We start from the raw sequence: 8,888 nt of genomic DNA on the forward strand, positions 1-8,888 counted from the left end.
TTGACTTTTTGTACAGTCATTTTCAACACATATGCTATTGCGTTGTAGTGCAGCAGGATTGATTTCCATTTTCTACTTCTGTTTCTCTATTAATTTGTTCCATTTAGTTGTTTATATCTTCATTTCGTTTTACTTGTTTACATTTTCATCTGCGTTTAGCTGTTTGCTTTGAGTAACCTAAAATTGTGAAAAATAGAACTAAAGAAATTCCGCGAATCGCCATCAAAAGAGTCATCGTAAGCTTCTTCTCTGTTATTCATATTATACTCTCCTTTGTTGATATTTTCGATTATGCATATGATCAGCTCGTTGCCACAAGATTTAAAAATCTATATATTGCTGTTTATTTTGTTATCATTTTGATAGCTTTATCTATTCGTCCAAGCTTTTGCATATCATTTAACTCATGCGGAATTTATTCGTTCACCTTCCTTGCTTTTCTCACTCGAACCGTGTGACACACTTTGCCCGTCATTATTTCTGGTAATATTTTTACAAATATTACGTTCGATGGCGTTTCCCGGCTTTTTCTCTCGGCTCCTTTCCAATGAGAAATGACTAGCCTTAAATTTCCACAAAGCAGCGTATCGTCCTAATACTTATGTAATATTTCCTACAGATGCTGATTTACATAATATCTTCAGCAGCTATTTTGTGACACTTTTTCCAAGTAAAGCACACACGAACAAATTACACATAATAATGCGCATCTTAGAAGTTTTTACACTTTAAAACAATAGCGTGGAATATGATGTAATTTGGCATATTTAACGAAACGTAATCTCCCGCTCGATGAATGAAAAATGAATCTCACTATTTTTCATGAAACTATTGCTGATATTTTTAGTGTCGATTCTGAAACAATTTCGTTAAGAAACTTTTTCGTTCAAACTTTAATACTCGATAAAAATTATACTGTCGTTTCAGGAAATACATTTTCCTACGTCTAACTATTATTATATTTTATTTACGATTGATATCGATATAAAAATGGCTTTTTATTATCATTGTTATTTATAGTATTTTATTATTATTTTATACAGTTAATATTGTAGTAATTATGCAATCAAACGTCCATTACAGTATTATGTAGTATCATTAATATTAATACAAAAATATCTAAAAAAAATACATAATTATTGCATAGATTTCTATCAGAGATTCTCTACGAATACGTAAACGATCGCAATCTTCAATTATAAATCTTCAATTTAATAACACGAGTGCTATAGAGAAGATGTCTTCTTTCGTTTAGATGCCGCTAATGCGATATCGATACGTCAGAATATCAATTCCACGACATTCTATCCGCTCCAAATGGCTCTTATTGCTGTACACGCTCTTATTAAATACATCCACCTGGAATCGTTTCGCGTTCACCGAATTCTATTTACTTCCTCCGTGATCGATGCTTTTACAACGCTTGGCGTTGATGCGCAGCGATATTTACAAGTGCAAAAGAAAGTAACATCCAACTAACATTTGCTTGACTAACGCTTCGGTGAAAGCTTGAAACTTTTTACTGTATTTTATACTTATTTTAAGATATAAACTGACATTCTACTGGCTCGATGCTTCGAATCCTCTTTTAATGATAAAATCGTGAAGTGCATATTAGTTTAAACCTGGCAATTCGTTACAGTTGCGGTCTATTAACGGCTTAAAATTTAATATTTTCTGGAAGAAGATTACTATCCGAAAATTTCAGAGTTGTTCGCATGAATGCTTGCTATACCTTACACAAAAACCAAGTTTTATTTCAATAAACTACATCCTTCACTTTCGATATAATTTATTGGCGCTATATATTTATGATGTATGAATATGTTAGAAAATAAATGTGTGCATATCGGTATTGTACGATCGAGGAATGAAAGAGTGGAAGACAAAAGAAAAACGCCATGAGATAAGCGTATCATGTATGTGTTGAATGAATGAATGTGCAATAAAACAAATTCATTCCTGTTTGAGATGTATAAGAGAATAGAGCGGTGTACGTTAATACTTTAAGTTATTCTGTTATATATAAATTTTGTATTTAATAAAACATTATATTATCGCTTTAACAGTACATAGAGGTGTATACAAATTATTGATAAAGTAAAGTAATTGCGAAACTTACTGTATTTGCTAAGAAAAAACATAAGAGACTTCCAAGCTCTTCGTCGCTCATTAAATTACTTTTAGTCGATTTTATATCGAACTTCATACTGGGTGACTCATTTACTATTAAATTTAATAATAATATCATAGAAAAGTCTGTGCGGTTTACAGCCAGACACAGTATAGTTTTATTATTAGATTACATATGTATACGTATGTGGCAAGAATAGTGCAGGTTGCGAAAAGCGAAATGCATCAATCCACGAGGATGCAACGTCATCCACATCAGGGAAATTTCCTTTCTCCTTTGATCTCATTATCTTTCTAAAACAAGCAATGCAGGTTAATCTCGTTCGTGTCATTGATCCATTAAAAATAATGAATGCTCAACATACACAGACAAGTATACTACGATTCTTAGTAGTAAGTAAGTAAAGCAGTTACTAGTAGTAGCATTTAATAGCAAAGAAATGTATTGTCGGGTTTAGCATAGTAGGTATATGATCGCATGGTGACCATAAGTCGCGGAATACGCGCTGAATTTTAGCAATTAATACGTTAAAGCTAGCTGCTAAACAAACTGTCAACAGCATTTTTCCAAATATTTCTGTAAGCCTCATAGCATACTCTTTCGATTCGTATTACAAAATTTATGCAGCTTCGTCAATGGAATAGCATTAGGATTAATAATTTTTTAATTTGACTACTTTTACGAGAAACGAACTTATATCTCATGGTTTTCTTAATGTTGAAAAAATGAAGTGGAAGAGCATTCTTGCCTTCGTTTGAAATTCCAGTATTTAGCGTTTCTTGTTACTTAAACACAAGTGTACTTATTTTTCTTTCGCTCGAGTCAGCGATCTTCCAGTTATGAATAAATCAAGTCTGGAAAAGTATAACGATGTTAATAAAAATTCGTCAAAAGACGGTTTCCACTGTTATCTCGCAATTTTCTAGGCGCAGCTTTCAATTTATACATCGTATTCCTTCAGTTTAAATATGCTACCAGTACGTCTTTATTCACAATGACACAGTCTACACGGCGACATACAACTTTGAATTATTTTACTTGACCTGCAGTCTGGAGAACCTTGTACCAAAAAAGATTGCAGCGCGACTTTCGCGGAACGTGAATTACATTCAACGGTTAACATACACGTCAAGCACCCTTGTAAAATTAAGTAGGAAATAATTAAAATTATTAACCATTATAGTAACGATGCATATTAGAAGAAAAACCTTACAGAGTATATAATTAACACAATTGATACTTTTTATTAAACTATAATTTTTTTATAATATTTTATATTATTTAATAATATTATGTATTATATATCATTCATACTATATGTAATATACTAATTATATGTCTATGTGTGCTAATTGTATTTAATTTTACTTAATTTTTATTTATTTAATAATTGTATTTAATTTTTCCTGTTATTTATAAATCACATGTACGTATTATCTTACAATTTCTAAATATATAACTCTTTCCAGATCTTGCGCGTAGAATTCATTGAAATATGTAAATACCAAAACAAACATTTTGTAGATTCAAAACAGCACGTATTTAACCAAGAATAATAGTTCGAACATTTTACAATACGAAGGCAGATTTCCAAAAGCCTCGTCCTCTTCATAATTACGCACGTATAATTAAAATAAACGTTTTCATACTTCACTCTCTTCCCTTTTAAAATCTACCCATATTTGGCTGACAAGAACAGTGTTTTAAGTAACTAATAAAAATAACATAAAACGTGAGTATATTAGCATTGAAAAGAGAAAAAAGCGAATATACGTGTGAATACTATTTAAAAAGAAAAAACATTCCAATCCATTTATCACTTTACCCAAATTGTTATACGATGGAACCTGGATTCATTAAAGAAACAACTATTAATTTATAGAATTTCATCATCGACTTCTACTCGCGATTTTTCTAATCCCATTAAACATCGAAGATTTAACGTTCGAATAGATATTTTTCGAATACAGAATGTTCTTCATGAAGGAATTCAGCATTTCGATCTTTAGAGCATCGGAGAGAAGATAACGTTAATTTCACACAAAGTTAAGCATCCATAACGAAATTATTCCTCCTCTAACTCGCACATCGAACAAACGGGCACCAAATAATTTCAATCTTTGGCTTAGAAGAGATATCATTTAACAACTTACATCGTGTGACTAATTACAGAAATATTTTGATTAATCAGAATTAATTATAAGGAAAAGTGGAAAGCAAAAACAACGAGAAACCGGAACTACGCGCGTAGCACGCAACACGCGCGTTGTACGTGCATAATCGCATACGGTTTGGATGCACCTCGTGTACACATAGTCGTGGAGATGCGTGCAACATGGGAATCGATCGACCGCTTGGCGACGGGGTACACTTCAGGTGGACATTTAATTACGAGTTTGCCATCTGCCGCTGACACCGTCCCAATCGCTATAGTGACGTAATCGTTGCCTCAGTATGGATCGAATTAGGCTAAAACGTTTAGTACCGTACAGTAAAATTCAATTTATGCTAACAAGTTGATAATCAGCTTTAAAAATACTCTCATACACACTTCGTTCGTAAGTACATGGACGGTTCGGTGGATTTCTACTAACAGTAGGTATCTGAATATTATCTTAAACGTGAGTTAAAGGTTTTTTACAGACAAAACTGTAGGCACGAGGATTAAAAATATTGTTTTTTTTTTTATGATATAATGTCCTATGTGCCAATGGAAACATCGTAGCATAGAATTTGAAAACAATTTCCAATTTGTAAATAAATACGTATGTGTTTAAAGGAGATGCCACGACCAAACTCGCTTCTGTGTAAAACTGTGAGTTAAGCGCATGTAATTTTATAACAATTTTTACTCGAAGCATTATCAACCACACATAGTAGAAATAAACATCTTGATCTCTAAAAAATGTATTTTTTGTTTTTATACAAGCTATTTGGAGATAAGCAGGCTTGGTACTTACAGTGCTTGCACATTTACCATAAACGAGTGGCACATTCTCTAGTTTAGTTGTCTCTACGACTAAAAGCCATGTACAGGCTTTTCTACGAATGCAATTTCTCTGATGAATCTAAATTAGCGCAAAAAGTAGAAAATTTTCCGACGCATTCGGACTATTGTACGTTTAAGATCTTATAATTAATCTTTAAGTTATAATTTATTTTATAATTATAATTATATGATCTTATCATTAATAAATCAGAAGAAATTTTGGAAATAATTTTAAATCAGAGATGCTATTTTCTCTCTGATGAAAAGTTTGCTGTTTGATACCTATAGGGTTGTCTATAGGAAGTCTTCACTTGATTAGAATCACGAAACTTGAATCCAAAATTTTGTAAGCTCTCGAATCTCTGAAACTCGAAACGCTTACTTTTTCTTTTCTTTTTTAAGCAGCAGCCTAGTTTGTCAGAAAATAAAATCTTAAAAAAACGAATTCGCAGAAAATCGAATTACTTTGAGGTCAAAGTCACCGATACTAACACTGAAATTAATCCAATACCAACAATAGTCGCTTTTCAGGTTTATGAGAAACTAAAATCTTAAAAAACTCTTTTTCAGAAAATCGAATTATTTGTTAAGATGAAAATCACCAATAGTAACACCAAAAGTAATTTAATACTAACTGTTACGTCGCGTGAGTCGGTACCTGCGACGTCCCTCATGGTCAGGCCACCGAGGCCTGCACATCGTCACACTGACCCGCAATAAACCCAAGGAACCACCATAGCCCACATCTGTTAGCCCATATCTGTATAAAGTTGCATTCTTTTGAACTTGAAATAGCGGGTTTTTCCCCAGGTACAAGGGCACCCAGGAACCACAAATGCAGGAGACTTTCTCCTTGTATTTTGTTTCTTGATATTGGCTAGAACCAATGGACATCGCGGATCGTTACCCTCACTTTTCTACCGAAAAGTGTGAACTATGAATCCGCGTTCTTAGTTCAACAAGGATACACCCACATCGAGCTTTCTTCCCAAATAGTACGAGACGGGTCAATCACTGTTCTAACACCCCTCGGACAGTCAAGTTCACTGTTCTAACACCCCTCGGGCAGTCAAGTCTACGGTTCTAACACTCATCGGACCGTCAAGTTCTAACATAACTCAGTCAAGTTCTCGCTGCTCTAACTATCAAATCGATCAACCTTCGGGTCCATCACGGCGCTTTCCGACACAACGAATCCAAACACGGTCTGTTCACGTCAAATATTGTAATCCAGTGTAAATAAATATACATATATTATATAACTGTGAAGTCCAGTTATATTCCAACCCAATCACCCCTTATTCTCCCAAAAGAAATAAGGGGATCGCCCTGTTCGTGGTGTCTATTCGTGCAATCGTAGCGGGAATTTACGACTCCCGTTGACGCGCTATAACGCGATCGTCTCCCCGCGACTGGACGAAATAACACTAACAATAGCTATCTTTTCGGCTTTATAAGAAACTAAATTTTTATTTTTTCCCAATAAAAACGATTGCAATGGGTTGATGAAGTCATACCAATTAAAACAAGTCCGAAGTGTAACTACAAACTCAGTTCGATTGTTATTAATCAAATAAGAGCAAGTTTGTATCGCCACAACATTCTCGCAAGTAATTTACGCAAATTATCATTTATTCGAGTTTCGAGAGTTTAACGTGCCATCCTTAATACGAATTAATGGTACACCAATGATCAAAAGCAACACCTTAATTATCTTCATGTTTTATTATCACTGCCATATCAAGTTATCAGAACTGTTCTATTCGCCGATATGTTTCAATAAATGCAATTCCATTAACACTTTGACTGCCACGTCGAAATCACATGTTTCGTTGAGGACACCACGGGAGTATTTTTATTATTCAAAGCATATAATAGCAAAATAATAATAAATTGACGATGTAAGACAACATTCTTCCTCAATGGACTGTTTATCTTATTGGTGGTCACGGGTGATCACCGTGGCGCCTTGGTAACAGTTGATAGCGACATATTATAACAAGGCTTCGTTTATTTCAATAAACCATTCGCATTCATTATTTCGTCGTAAGCAAAACGTGCAGAATATATTGTTGAAAGGTGTAGAAGATATTAGTAAACAGTATTTGCTCATTCTATATATAATAGTAAGGTATGTGCACACTTCTAACTTCAATTATATGATTATAAAGCAGTATTTACGATTATTTTCTAAGGTGTGTTTATAATAATATTCGTAGATTACCCCTCAAAGATATGGGTGCAAACACAGTGCACTGTCAGATGCAAGATTTGTTCTCATTTTTTTTATTGATGTTCTAATAAAAATGTTTAATTGTTCAATGGGGCACTTTTTATTTCAAAGTATCTTCTATTTATCGGTTATATTCAAAATGCGCTAACTGTCAATTTTCATTCACTTTTTACAATTGTAAGAAGTTCAAGCGTGGCGTCATAGGAGGAACCCTGACCTGTCATATATGACCAACATGGCAGTCAAAGTGTTAAGAAACACCAAAACAGCTAGTTAATAAAGTTCAAATCTCCACAATGTAAAAACTTGTCGAGTTGTCTCGAAATTGAGATACAAAGGAGCGACGCTAACCAGAATCGAAATAAAGTTAGAAATACAGTGGAGAATAAAGGTAAAGTCATGGCGCATCGAGCGAGTTTGCTCATCGACCGGAATAAATCATGCTGACGCTTTTTGTTTCTAGACCCAAAGCGACACGATTATTATGAAGCCGACCTTTTGAATTAATAGACGCAAATCGTACCTCGTCGTCCGTATCGCACGGCCAGTTACGACTACGAAGAGGTCTTCGCGGGGACGCCAACAACGACGACGACGACGACGCGTCACCGAGTTCCCGAAGAAAATTACAAACTTTCTCGTGGTTCTCTCTAGTTTAAGGTGTCCGCTGATGAGACTCGTGGGAGTCGACCGATATCCCAGCTACCGTTCATCATCGAGCTGACAATTGTCTGCAACTACTGGATCTGCGATGCGACGAATAAAATCGGAGCATCGATGGTGCTAGTCTGAAGCTAAATTACAAAGTTACATTCAAATGTGTTTATGTACAATGACTCACAGAAATATTTGAACATTTACTACGGAAAGATTTAACGAATATATTACACGTTCCACGGGGATTTTTACAATTCCATTGGAACTATAACGGCGCATTATAATTAAATAATAATTAAAAATAAGATAATAATTTGAAACCAGCACGAAATTGTAGGTAGAAGTTGCAAGATTTTTATTGCAAACGTACGTGAAACGTACAGTTAACGTTAAAGGTGATGATTCCTCTTAATATGGAAAAAACTTTTTTAATTTAGAATTTCAAAGATCTGAAATTAATACGCGATGAAGCGGTTAGTACGAAAGGACTTGAAGATGTTAAATGTTAATAATACAAAAATTAACGTAATGACAGCTTCTGCAGTTAATACGTTCTACGTTGCTTCTGACAGCGAAATTTCAGTGAAATTTTCTGTAAAGGCTTTTATTATATTATCAGGGAAGTTACGTAATTAGGTAAAATTGACAGAGAAGTTTCCTCGCTGAAACTTCTTTTAGAAACTTCTATTAATTTATAATACAACATAAAAATGAAGAAATTTCCAAATTACGTCAAATTTCCATGGAAATGTGGTCTCCATGGGAGATAACTAATACTGTTTAAGAAATTAACAAGTTAGAATTGCAATTAAATTAACTTCCAAATAACCAGGTTACACAAAACTTTGAAAAAGTAGAATTTTGAAATTTCATCG

At 34.0% G+C, this 8,888-nt stretch overlaps 1 long non-coding RNA gene across 1 annotated transcript in view; it reads left to right on the forward strand.

Moving 5' to 3' along the window:
• The window catches only part of LOC139986871 (uncharacterized), a 166,718-nt gene extending 159,273 nt beyond the window's left edge, over positions 1-7,445 (forward strand). The window contains exon 2 of the long non-coding RNA XR_011799747.1: positions 6,961-7,445. This is a non-coding gene — a long non-coding RNA (uncharacterized lncRNA). The remainder of the gene's footprint in view (positions 1-6,960) is intronic.
• The last annotated feature ends 1,443 nt before the right edge of the window (positions 7,446-8,888 follow it).

This window comes from Bombus fervidus, chromosome 4, assembly GCF_041682495.2.
Source record: "Bombus fervidus isolate BK054 chromosome 4, iyBomFerv1, whole genome shotgun sequence".
In the NCBI taxonomy this organism is placed as follows: domain Eukaryota; kingdom Metazoa; phylum Arthropoda; class Insecta; order Hymenoptera; family Apidae; genus Bombus; species Bombus fervidus.